Source organism: Lissotriton helveticus, chromosome 3_2 (assembly GCF_964261635.1).
Source record: "Lissotriton helveticus chromosome 3_2, aLisHel1.1, whole genome shotgun sequence".
Lineage (NCBI taxonomy): Eukaryota > Metazoa > Chordata > Amphibia > Caudata > Salamandridae > Lissotriton > Lissotriton helveticus.
The window spans coordinates 173,026,114-173,039,682 of record NC_136062.1 but is presented as its reverse complement, the minus strand read 5'-3'; the positions used below and the strand labels follow the sequence as shown (position 1 = coordinate 173,039,682).

The 13,569-nt window shown below is 50.8% G+C and overlaps 1 protein-coding gene across 2 annotated transcripts in view; it reads left to right on the top strand.

Moving 5' to 3' along the window:
• TERB2 (telomere repeat binding bouquet formation protein 2) overlaps positions 1-13,569 on the top strand; it is a 446,275-nt gene that overhangs the window by 334,254 nt on the left and 98,452 nt on the right. The gene's annotated exons all lie outside the window — the stretch shown is intronic.

The following is a 13,569-nucleotide window of genomic DNA, read 5'->3' as shown; positions in this document are numbered from 1 at the left end:
CCAAATATGCTTTCTCAGCATTTCTGTAAGTTTTTTGCTCAGTACTTGTCTGTTTCATTATCTTAAGTGCTCCCTTATAAGTTCGTCTTAACCTTTATTTACAAAGGTCTTTTTAAGATTAATTTTGTCAAATCTTCTCCAATGTATACTTTTTATTTCAGTGCAGTGGATTGTGGGTACTGCTTTTTTATTTTTTGGCCTTTTTTTTATTCCAGCTCACTAAGACAGGCATTTAAAAATGTCAACGGACAGCTGAAAAATGTTGATTATTCTGACATGCAAGCGCTTGCGAACACTGCTACTCCATTGAACTCCGAGGTTAAATGAAACATGATTTTAAAGATGAAAATTTAGGACAATGCGTGTAAAATAATATAAACTTACATCAATCAATCAATCAATCATAAAGCGCACTACATACCCGTGAGGGTCTGAAGGCGCTGGGGGTGGAGGGGGGGCGCTACTGATCGAAGAGCCAGGTCTTGAGGAGTTTCCTGAAGGCTAGCAGGTCCTGAGTCTGTCGTAGGCATGTGGGGAGAGTGTTCCAGGTCTTGGCGGCGAGGTGGAATAGGATCTGCTGCCGGCGGTGGTATTCCGGATACGAGGAACTGTGGCGAGGGCGAGGTTGGCTGAGCGAGGGTTTCGGGTGGGGGTGTGGAAGCTGAGACGGGTGTTGAGGTATGTGTGTCCGGTGTTGTGTAGGGCTTTGTGTGCATGGATGAGGAGTTTGAAGGTGATCCTCTTGTTGACGGGGAGCCAGTGCAGGCCTCTCAGGTGGGGTGTGATGTGGCTGTGACGGGGGATGTCGAGGATCAGTCGTGCCGAGGCGTTCTGGATTCGTTGAAGTCGTCTCAGGAGCTTGGTAGTTGTTCCTGAGTAGAGGGCGTTCCCGTAGTCGAGTCTGCTGGTGATGAGGGCTTGGGTGACGGTTTTTCTCGTGTCGGGAGGGATCCATTTGGAGATCCTGCGGAGCAAGCTGAGGGTGTTGAAGCAGGATGCGGCAATGGCGTTGACTTGCCTGGTCATGGAGAGGGTGGAGTCGAGGATGACCCCCAGGTTGCGTGCGTGGTCTGTGGGTTCCGGGGCTGTGCCTAGAGATGTGGGCCACTAGGAGTCGTCCCAGGCTGATGGGGTGGGTCCGAGGATGAGGACCTCCGTCTTGTCTAAGTTCAGCTTCAGTCTGCTGTCCTTCATCCATTCGGCGACGGCCTTCATACCTCTGTGAAGGTTGGCTTTGGCGGTGTGGGGGTCTTCGGTGAGGGATATGATCAGCTGGTTGTCGTTGGCGTAGGAGATGATGTTGAGGTTATGTTGTCGTGCGACGTGGGCGAGCGGTACCATGTAGATATTGAAGAGCGTCGGGCTGAGGGAGGATCCCTGTGGGACGCCGCAGATGATCTTGGAGGGTTTCGAGTGGAAGGGTGGGAGGCGGACGCTCTGGGTTCTGCCAGATAGGAAGGATGTGGTCCAGGCCAGGGCCTTCTCTTGAATTCCGGCGTCATAGAGGCGTGCTGATAGGGTGTGGTGGCAGACAGTGTCAAAGGCTGCTGATAGGTCCAGGAGGATGAGGGCGGCTGTTTCTCCTTTATCCATCAGGATCCTGATGTCGTCGGTGGCAGCGATGAGGGCGGTCTCGGTGCTGTGGTTGCTGCGAAAGCCGGATTGGGAGGGGTCCAGGATGTTGTTGTCTTCGAGGTGGCGGGTTAGCTGTTTGATGACAATCTTCTCTGTCACTTTTGCCGGGAACGGGAGCAGGGAGATGGGCTGGAAGTTCTTAAGGTCCTTGGGCTTCTTCAGAAGGGCGTTGATCTCGGTGTGCTTCCAGGTTTCCGGGAAAGTTGCTGTCTCGAAGGAACTGTTGATTGTTTTTCGGAGGTGGGGCCCGATGGTTGTGCTGGCTTTGTTGAAGATGTGGTGAGGGGAAGGGTCAGATGGGGATCCGGAGTGGATGGAGTTCATCATGTTCTATATATCTGTTTTAACACCTGATTGCACCCTATGTTCCTCACCAGCCCCTCCAAAATCGCTGCTGCGTGTGACCAAAGCTCCTTCCTCTCACACTATGCTTTCTACTGTTCTTGAAGAGGCCGCCCCCATAACGAACGCCGAGCCACTGGAAGGATCCGGTTCTGGGTGCCCCAAAGCACCCAGAAGCAGAATAGGGGTAGCCCTTCGCACCCGAGAGCGCCAGAGAGACGCCATATCCATCTCCCCATCTAAAGGTATGAACCCCCCACTGGAAGGGGGGCGGGGGGCAACGCCAGCTGAGGCGGCAAAGATAAGTCGCCGCTCACCCTGTGCAGCTCCTTATCATCATGGACCGGGGGTAGCGGTGCACCAAGGATTTTGAAGGCAATCCTGAGTACCTGGTTGGTAAACTTGGCAAGGCAGAGCTCTGTCGCGGAACCGCGTCACTGGGGAGCTCCACTATGAGAGTTTACTGCTGAGAATTTTGGCGCGCTGAAGGACGGTGACGCCTTTGCTCTGCTGCTCGGTGTTGAGGTCCAGAACCTGTGGGGGCCGACAAGGTCCCCTCAGGTGGCCCCCTCAGGAAGAGCACCGTTGCGGACTTGGCGGTGCCGGGCTCGGCAGTATCCAGTTCACTCAGCCGACTCAGGGTCGTGCCCCCCTTGCGTCCTGCAGAGCACATCGAGCTGCGTTTGGCCGCGGCAACCCGGCTACTTCCGGGAGCTGAAAGCAAGTTAGCAGTGGAGGCGGTTAATTTTTAAGAGACCCCTGGGGACTGGAGTTCTAATCCCGAATCCGGCAGCGAAGGGATTCCGGGTTGAGCTGTAACCAGAGGGTACACAGTACTAAGATTTCCCGCTCGCGCTACCTGTAGATGGGCGGCGCGGCAAGGGCCCTGCGGGGGGCAGAACCGGAGAGATGGAGCTGCCCAACATGTGCAGGGCACCCGGCGAGAGTACCGATACAGCCCATCTGCTAAGGAGGCTTTGGATCGGCGCGGTGTGGGGCGATTCTGGCTCAAGGGTTCAAGTCCTAGCAGTGGGGTCACAGTAATCTTTTGCTATCAGGGAAAAAGGGTGTGGAGCCTGTGCCTCGATTTCAAAATCTTTTGGTTGAATTTGGCGAGCAGCTGTAGGTTGCCTCCAGACTGCTTTGGGTTGGGGGCAGACCCAACGGTGCAGCACCCAGTGTGCAAGTGATGAGGCAGCCAAGTAAGGGCTGTGTGCACGGGCCCCTGCCTTGTCCTGGGGGCTTGAAGTTAATTAAGGAAACAATAATTGTGACAAGGACTTTGGTACATAAGGAAAGGCTGCAGCTCCCGCCAAGAAAGAAGAACAAGGGGCTTGTTAAAGGTGTGGTGGAGGGTTGTTACACAGTGGTGACAACACCCAGTTGAACTTTTCAAAGTTTTGGTGCATAAGGAGGGCGGCAGCACCCCGCCGAGGAGGAAGACCAGCAGACCACCAAAGGCACGCAGGATGGGGAGCCTGGGCAGTAATGAGCAGCCAGGAGAGCTGGGGGAGTTGCTATGGAAAATTCGGGCAAAATCTGAGGTCCACGGGACCAGCTGGCTGCAGTCACACTTGGCCCAAGAAGCAAGAAAAGGGACAAGCAATCAGCCGCCTGAGGACGTCGGCATGCCAGCGCCCAGGAAGAGGCAGAGGGCAGCATCAAAAACACTTCGGTGACAGGCCAAAAAAAGAAGCCAGAGGACGGACCTGCTGCCTGTAGCCATCCTGTCGACGGGAGGAGCTAGCAGTGACACCAGCATCACAGCATCAAGGGTGAGCATATTGATACAGTAATGCAAGAATGTTTAAAATCATTGGCACCATTGTTGCTTAAGGGGTTGGGAGCACATGAGTTAGGGACAGCAGGCCCCCAAACTCAAGGGTAGTAATCCGGGCTACACTGGCACTTGATAGACCCGTGCTGCGAGTACCAGGAGCGCTTGCATAGGCAAGTCATGCAGGAGACACGAGGGGGTTTAGGGTCCCCTGTGGCAGCACGGGGTGGCACAATAACAGCGAGCGACCCAGTTACAACTGCCTGTTACAACTACCCCCGGACGCATACACTAGGCCTTCGCCAGGTCCAGCATCAATGACCACAAGGGCCACGGGGCTAGCGAGCCTTAATCCCTTAGCAGTAAAGAGAGGATATGGAGAAAGGATTTTACTGACATTTTGTCACTGTTAGAGATTCAGTTAGATGGGCTGGACCTGACGGTGTGCGACAAAAAAGACGAGGACAGAATGGAAAGTAGAAGGGAGCGGAAGGAAAGGAATTTTGATAACTGGCTAGACGCATTTAGAATAATGGCCTGCATTATTGTTGAGCAGTTCCTGCGTGGTCGACCTATGGCTGTACGAGGTCAACATCCACAGGGCACAGAGGCAATTCCCAGGGTATGCGTGGTTAGAATACAACAAGGGTTTTAGATTAAAAATACAGACGCACCCAGAAATGGAATGGAATGAGGAGGATGTGTCCGGAATCATACATAAAATGATGGTGGCAATATAGGTTAAAACATGGGCAGGCAAGATCGAACAGCCCTTTCGGGTTTGTTTTACAAAGGGAAGGGTAAGTAATTTTATTGGGCCCAAAACATTTAATACATGTAACCCCCACCCTCCAATGGGCCAGCAGCCATCTGCTGGAAATATGATTCCAGCGAATGCACATGGGGGACCTTGTGCGAATTCCAGCTCATATGCTCCGCATGTTGCGGAGGACATCCAGCAGCAGGGTGTAGATGTAAGAAAGTGCAATGAGGGGAGAAAAAGAGACAACAGAGCAGTCAAGCTAGGGAAGGGGTCAAAAAATGTGGTACACAACTATCGGTTAGCCAAGTCCTCCATCAACACACAGCAACTCCGACGGCTAGCCAACAAATATCACAACACGACGGACGCCGCCACGCTCGTGCAAGGTTTTGAGGAAGGTTTTCTTATCAAATTTGAGGGTCCCCTACCGCTGGGCGGTGCAAAGAACTTAGTCAGCACTTCAACACCCAGTTGTGGTTCGCAAAAAACTAGAAAAAGCTACATCTCTGGGTAGGATAGAGGGCCACCTGCCCATGCAGATAACAAAAGGTGTGGTAATCTCTCTCCTGGGTGTGGTTCCCAAGAAAGAACCTGGTCAGTTCAGACTTATTCACTACCTCTCCTTCCCTGAGTGAACATCAGTGAACAACAGTATCAGCGCTGAAGCATGCTCAGTCTATTACGCTACAGTAGATGACGCCATCAACCTTGTCAGGGCCTTGTCAGGGCCTCAGGCCAAGGAGCCCTCATGGCAAAAGAGGACATTGAGTCCGCCTTTCGTCTGCTCCGGGTTCACCCTGCAAGTTTTCACCTGTTGGGTTTCCAGTGGGAAGGTGCGGTGTATATTGACAAAGCGATGCCAATGGGGTGCACAGTATTCTGTGCACACTTCATACATTTCAGCACCTTTCTGGAATGAGCCCTTCACGACAGTCATCCCACGGGGGTAAACTACATTACCTTGATGATTTTCTGTTCACAGGTCACACAGGGTCAACAGAGTGTGGTGACAGTCCAAGAGTTGGCCGACAAATTAGGGATCCCACTGGCAGGGAAAAAATTGGTAGGCCCCTCAACAAAAATCACATTCCTGGGGGATAGAGCTGGACTCAGTTGCTGGAACATCCAAACTGCCCGAAGAGAAAGTAAGGGAGTTCAGGGAGGAGATGCCAGGGTCATCCCAGCGGGCAGGGCTTTTGCCAGGCGCCTCACACAGCTAACAGCGGGGCTCACTACTAAACATCACCACGTCAGGCTGAGAGCAGAGGTCAAGCGGGACCTGATCAAGTGGGTCACATTCCTGGTATGGAGAGAAGGTTGGGTGACAGCCAAGCAGATAGCCCTATTCACAGATGCAGCAGGTAGCACAGGTTTCGGGGTAATCCTGGGCGACAAGTGGTGTGCGAGCCAATGGCCAAACAGTTGGCACAGATAGGGCATCACCAACAACATTACATTTTTGGAGCTCTTCCCCATTGTAGCGGCCCTAACAGTGTGGATGTGGGCATTGATGAACATGAAGCTGACGTTTTGGTCACACAACTACGGGGTAGAACAGGCAATCAACATAGGCTCAGTCAGGTGCCCCGATACGCTGAGACTAATGCGTCAGTTGGTTAAATTGCAGTTGGAAGGGAACATGGATCTAAACGCACATCAGGGGTGGAGAATGCAGTGGCGGATGCCTTTTCACGAGCACAGATGAACAGATTTAGGGAATTGGCTCCAGGAACAGAGCAGTTCATGACACCCTTTCCAGATCAGTTATGGGGCCTGGCGGGATAGGCTTTTCGGTGTTAGTAAACCAAGCCCTTGCACCGGACACGGCCAAGCACGACAGAAAATACATAGGGACAGTGATGCAAGTAGTAGGAATCCAGACACTGGGAGATATGGACAAGAAGGGCAGTTCATCCAGTGGGCATTCACCACCAACAGGTCGAGTTCGTGGGCACAGGCACATCTGTCTGCCGTTGCTCACTTCACAAAAAATTGCACTAGCCAGGACCCACCGGCCTCTAAGCACATCAAAGCAGCAATGAGAGGTTGGAAACGGTCAGAGGGAGTAAAGGCGGACAACAGGCGACCATTAGACTTCAAGAGATTGGGCCGGCTCATGGACACACTATGGTCAAGAGCAAGGGACACCTTTGAGCTAAACTTTTTCACGATGGCCTTCGCAACAGCGTTCTTTGGGGCATTTTGCCTCAGTGAGCTAGTGGCCCCCAGGAAGGCTGGGCCATCGGGACAGTGCTTGCAGGCGTCAAACCCGGATTAGTGGAGGTGGAGCTACTCCTCAGGCAGTCATAAACAGTTCAGGCCGGCAAAGGGGTTGTAGTGCCGTTGAAGTGCATCAAGGACCACGAATAGTACGCAGTCTTCTGCCTCCTAACTTACATGGCGGTGTGACCAGCGGGGAAGGGTCCACATTTTAAGCATGGAGATGGGAGCCTCCTAAGTAGATTTCAGTTCACAGCACTGATGTGCCAGGCCCACGCCAGAGCAGTGCTCCTCTCAGCAGCATTTGGTTCCCACTCATTTAGGATTGGCGCAGCAACATCAGCAGCTTCACACGGGATGACCGAGGCAGGGATACAAGCAGTCGGCAGATGGCGGTCCCAAGCATACAGGACCTATGTGAGACCACAACTACTGTAGACACACTTGGCAAAAGACCTGAGGGGTTCTGAACATGGGTAGGGTGCAGCCTCCCGTGCGAGAGGCCAGCTGACATTTGTGATTATTACTTCAGCAGGAGGGTGACCTGTCCTGGTCTGGGTGGTGGGCCGTTCGTATCCACTGTTCGTATCCAGGATGCAGTCTTGGTGGCAGCAGAGGTGGCACAGGCAGACGGGAAAACCAGTCAACACTTGCGTCTGATGGCTGGGGCGCCCGGGGATGAGCTGGAACCAACTGCCAGTGACCTGCAGGCGGACACAGAGTGGCATCCAGACATCTTGATAATCCACCTCAGGGGTAACGACCTAGCTCAACTGGGGAGGAGGCCACTCCTCCAGGCCATCCAGACAGACTTAACAGAGGCAGCAAGGTGCTTTGGTAATTCGTCCATCATTTGGTCAGAGCTGATCAGTAGAATGGTTTGGCGGGGGCCCAATCTCACAAGGCAGTTGAAAACTTGAGGAGAAAGCTGAACATACCAGTATACAAGTTCTGCAAAACCAACGGCTTGGAAAGCATCAGGCACGGCCTCATTCACCCAGGTCGCCCAGAGTTCTATGGGCTGGATGGGGTTCACCTATCAGAAGATGGGATGCGTGTGTTCTGGAATAACCTATGGGGCGCAATGGCTCTTGCAGGCTGCAAGTAAAAAAGAACATTTTTAAAAAACAACAAAAGAGAGGTATGCGCAAAGGTGGAGCCGCAAGGATACAATCGTTGGTTATGGAGACACACCTACAGGGCGGTGTGTAGGCCTAGGGCCACTCCTTTTGGGATGCCTCACGGCAGGGTAAGTAGGCCTAACAAAAAGGGGGTAGCAAACAGAGACGGCACTCGCAGCCCAGACCCTGCTGGGACGGCAGGGCACAAATGAGACTGACAAGGTTGGGAGTTGGGCCCTAACTCCGGGGAGAAGCTACCCCTCACATGCAAAGTGTGTGGAAACCAACAGAACAATGTTATGACCCAGAAGTGACAAGAAAGGAAAGAAGCCTGCTAAAGATTTGACCAATGAACTGTCGGTGCAATTTACAAATTTATGATTTATGACAAGCAATGTGTTATGACAAGCAACGTATATGAGAAATACAGGTGATAGAAGAATGCATGATGTACTGGATAGGGCACAGTGTGGGGGTTATGTGGCCTGATCATGAATCTGAGACCTTCCTCACCTAGTGCTGCTACTATCTGTTGTCGTTCTATTGACGGCTGTAGTACTGCCACTGCTACCTTCTGGCACTTACCAGGATCTCTTTGCTCTGTCTGAGGTCTGGGAGACTTTGGTTTTAAGCTTCTTGAGCTGCACTCAGCATTGTTTAGCCAAGGAGGACTTCAGGACTGTATCCCATGTGTGAAAAAACAAGGGGCACAATACTCACACGGAACCAGGGTACTTTACAGTTTAACAGAAGAACAGTTCCTGCGGACAATCAGTCAATGATACTTAATACATATTAGCACAATCAGAATAATTGAAGGCAAGGAGATGTCGGAAAGACAAAAGGCATATAGCACAAATTTGGTATGAAAATACGTTGCTTTATATAATGTAACACATTATTTTAAATCCAGTGCATGGTGTCCCAAGTGATTGTGAATTCTATGTTTCATGGCTGTGACTCATTGTGACATAAAAACAAGGTTTTATCAAAAATGTACAAAAGCGACCATTAAATCAATGCATGATGAGTACTTGCAGCCTACTAATACAATAGTAGTAGCTGACAAATGATTTGCTTCACCCATCAGGACCTTGTAATGAAGGGGCAGCTAAAAAAAAATAATAACCAAGGTTTCAGTAATGGGGTATGGTGGAGAAAACTCGAGAATTGCTTTAAAAAGGTAGATTGTCATTCAGTAATCATACCTGGGGATAACAGTCAGTTGATGTGGGGTGCACTATCTGGAGGTGAAAAAGGAAGGAGGGTACTCGCATAGAGACCAGCCTGGCACTGTGGGAATGAGAAATAAGAAATATTTAAAATAAATACGGGCATGCGTGGTTCATACTCAATGTCACCAGCTCTGTTAACAATAGAACTTACCCTATAGTCAGGAGGGTACTGGCAGTCAGGATGGTCTAAGATAGAAAGCTATAATAAGCCCAAAAGAACGAGAAACGAACGAATAAGCATTCACCCAATTTCCAGCTTACTACAGCATACTCGGGCACAAAAATACTATTACCTGGTATGGAAATGATAATTGAATATGCTGGGCCTCCAAGTTCAGCCACAAAGAAGACTCACGCTTGCCTCGAGGAGAGAACTGTGCCTGTCTGTCTCTCCTGGTACAATGACAAGACAGAACGAAAGGAATTGGTCTTGTTTTATGTGCATGCGGCGCACTCTGCTGGCCAGGATTATGCGAGCAGACTAAACTAATAGAAAGGAGGCACGAACTGAACTGTTCCGTGTCCTCAAGATAAAATGTGATAATGGGGTGGAAAAAAGGGCTGAATGGAGGAGAATTACCAAAAAAACAATAAGAGAGGAACTGGAATAAAAACAGGATGAACTGTAATTATGCATATGCAGGGGGCGAGGTGGTGTACCCGGTGTGGATGCCCCGGTAGGAGAGAGACCCTCCTGCGCTATATGGTCCCTAAACCAGGCTTCCATTAATTCTGCTGCCTTAGCTCCCTCGCTGCGTTCCGGCAGGCCAATGACGCAGATATTGTTGCATCTATTGCTGCCCTCTGCATCTTCCACCCGATCTAGTAGGCCAGCCACCTGCTGCTGCAGCTGTTGTAGGGTTGTGGTGTTCTCTGTAATTTGGGGATCCATGTCTTTGAGGACTTGTCCGTGTTCTTTAACGGAATTGGTCAGTTTCCCATGGTCCGCCCTGAGCAATGTAAGGCCCGTGATGAGCGTGCCGATCTGCAGTTCAAGGGCCACCCTGGAATCACGGATTTCTTTGAGTATTAGATCCAACTTGTCGGGCGCACCCTTGGGAGGCTCAGAAGACGCTGCCCCTGGCGAAGGAGGTCGACTGGAAGGTTCCGGTGTAGTGGAGGGGGCACCTGCCCCTTGGTGGCCATCGAATGTTTTTTCTCTGATTCTGCCCATGCTGCGTGCCGACCGTGGTGGAGTGAAGCATTCTCCAATCGCCCGGGGGCAGGTGAACAGAAGGATGGGGGGGGGGGTAGAAAGAGCCTATTCCTCCCCCAAACAAGCCAGGCCCCGCAGTGAGTCCTCGATAGGAAGGTATTCGTGCGTGTTGAAAAGGCTCGATGTAGCAGTTACTCGCGTGTGCTCGCTCAGGTTTCACCCCAGGAGGACGTGACAGTGAGACATGGGCAGGCCTACACAGCCGGTAAAGGACCAGGTGGCAGAGGAGGCCCCACGGAGAAACCAGCAGAAGCTCCTTCTCGCTGAGTGTCTGGTAGGGGGTCTTGCACAGGGGACCTCACTTTATGGGAAAAATCAAGTCGGGCCAGTGGAGCCCTCAGGGAATTTGTGAGACAGGTATTGTCCGTCAGTACCCCGGGAGAGGAAGCATGCGTATCACGCTGTCCAGCTCCAGCTAGCTATGCACCCCCGAGCAAATGCACAGCTCCAAATATAGATTGTTGCCCACCCGGGCTGCTCCAGCTGGTATTGAGGCCCAGTGTCGATATTGTGGAGCCTGGGCCGCTATGGTGCACGTGTATGTGGGCCGGTGGGATCAAAGCATGTGACGTAGTGCCCAGTTAATGTCCTGTGCTGCGCAGTGTTGCCCTTGAGGGTAGGGAGAGGCCCGCAGCAGCCGGGGGACAAGAGCTTTAAAGAGTCTCAGCCTCGCCTCACTGCCAGTGGGTCTATGCTCGTAGTGCTCGAGCTGCACCAGGCCCCAGGGTGTGGGCTGGGGGGTTATCAATGCGCCCGGGTCTGGAGGCCAGGAGGGAGGGCGAAGCACCATAACCAGTGCGTAGTGGTGTAACGATAATTGAGGGGGCCCCCCTGCCAGGTACGCGGAGGGGCCCCCTCCAGACTCTATTAGGAGCTCTCAGGCCGAAGTGCAGTGCTGATGGGGGCCCCTTGAGCTTAAGGCCCCCCGGCACTGCGGGGGATGCGTGGGCCTGTGTTACGTCCCTGCCAGTGTGGTCGTAACAACTCACCGCACGGCTGCAGTGTGCTACTCGTCTTTCCCCAGGAGGATTCTTCTGGCGCATCCAAGCAGTCCCAGCGACTGCCGTGAATCCGAGGGGCGGCGCGAGTCCACCGCCGCACGGCACGCTTATGCGGGGGACTCCAGCTGACAAATGTCCTTATCCTCGGTTGCCTGTAAATGGATGGATGGAGGTGCAGGAGAAGTAAATCCCCCCGATGGTCCGGAGCTCTACCAAAACACGACCGCCATCTTAGGCGGCTAGATATACCCTCCTCTCCTCCTACTAAACTCATTGATAACCATGCACAGGCTACTTATGCTGATCAGCAGTAGTCCAAGGACATTCCAAATTGCAGCATGAGACAGAGAGAGAGTAAAGATATCCAGTGTCTGTTTTTCGGTTCTTCACTGCTGGGCTCACCCTGTGATGAAGGAATGTCGATATCTTCTAGAAATAGTTTTTAGTATTTTATCATTCGTTTTTCATTTGACTATTTCTAATATGACATTTGATATACCTTGTGCCAATGTCTGTATAGCCGACTTTTATTGGTTGCTTAAAACTCTTTGAGATCCTGAAACTGAAATATAAGGAAAACCTTTTTAAGCTGTTTTAAAATATGTTTATATACTAATAACTACCTTTAGTGATTGGTAAATCCAGGCTGTTATCTGAATGATTCTCAATGTGACAAGCTTATCAGTCTAATACCGTACATGCCTCAAAAGCAATATATACAAAATAATTATGCAATGAAAATTCCTCTTGAAATAAGTGCAATTGAGTTTGTAATCCTTGGAAAGGATTACCCCAGTACCAGCATGCAAATTACAGTCTAAACTCTTAATCTTGAGTCTTATCCCAATCCAGTAGTCTTTAGCAACTTCAGATGTAACAAAATGTATGAGTTCCAAACTCTTGTCAACCAGTGTCCAGATGAAGTATCTAAGTACTCCAGTTGCATTAGCAAGGAATGTTCTAAACCTCGAGGAACTTATACTGTGTTATTTCAAGATGAGCACCACCATTGTAAGTCTTGTGAGAGCTTGGTGACGTTCTAAGACACTCTGCACACTCCACTGAACTCCTCTTTAATGGAAGACTCAACACCTAAGAAGTTCAGGGGAGCACATGTCCTTGCCCTCCTAGCATATACTGGTGAGCGTGTGCCATATGTCATGACAGCTAAATTACTACTGCAATGACTCTTGTGATATAATATTTGATTAAAGTACATCTCTATCAAAATAGCTTAGATTATTTTTATGTAACATTTGAGCAAATGTCTTCAAATATTGTAAAACAGAACTGCATCATTGTAATTTATTATTTCAATATAATCATGGGGACTGCTGCCCTGCAGAAGGCTAAATGGGGAGGTGTTGTCAGTTTCAGGCAGTTGATTTTTATCCAGTTAGCGATGCTCGTTATACACCTGTGGAATTGGCCCTTGTGGTGGAAGGGTGTTCTGATACATAGACCATTAGCTGGGTGTCGTCTGTATAGGATATGAGGAACAGTCTATGAGTTCTGACCAGTGGTCATGGGGGTCATCTAGGTGATGAGCAGTGTGGGACTGAGGATAGAGCCTTGAAGGACGCCGCAGATGATGCTCTTTGCCTCCAAGGTGAACAATGGAAAGCAGATTCTCTGGGTTCTTCTAGTGAGGAAGAGGGCGATCCATTGGAGGGCGTCTCCTTGGATTCTGATGTGATGAATTAAGCCTCTTGATAAGGGTGTGGTGGGATACGGTGTCAAACGCTGCTGAGAGAAGGAGGGTCAGAGCCGCTATTTCTTCCCAGTGAAGGAGGGTTATGATGTCGTCTGTGGCAGCGATCAAGGCGGTTTCAGTACTGTGGTTGCTGCGGAATCCGGATTGGGAGGAGTCCAGCGGGTTGTTGTTCTCCAGGTTTCATGAGTTGGCGGTTGATGGCTTTTTCGATGACTTTCGCAGTAAAAGGGAGCAGAGATGAAGCAGTAGTTAGGAGTTCGCTGGGATCAGCAGACGGTTTCTTGAGAAGGGGTTTAACCTACGCTTGCTTAAATTTTTCAGGGATGGTAGCCATGATGATGGATGAGTTGAGGGTGGAGGTGAACTTTTTGCTGATCTTCTTGCTCCCAGGGTTGAAAATGTGGTGGGGACTGGGGTCCGTGCGTGCTCCTGAGTGGAGTTCTTTATGCCTGTGGAGTTCTGTTTGGTGAATAGGTTGTCAGGGTTCATATCTGTGGGAGCCAAGATGGTGTTAATGTCGGATGGTTGGGTTTGAAGGTTTTGTA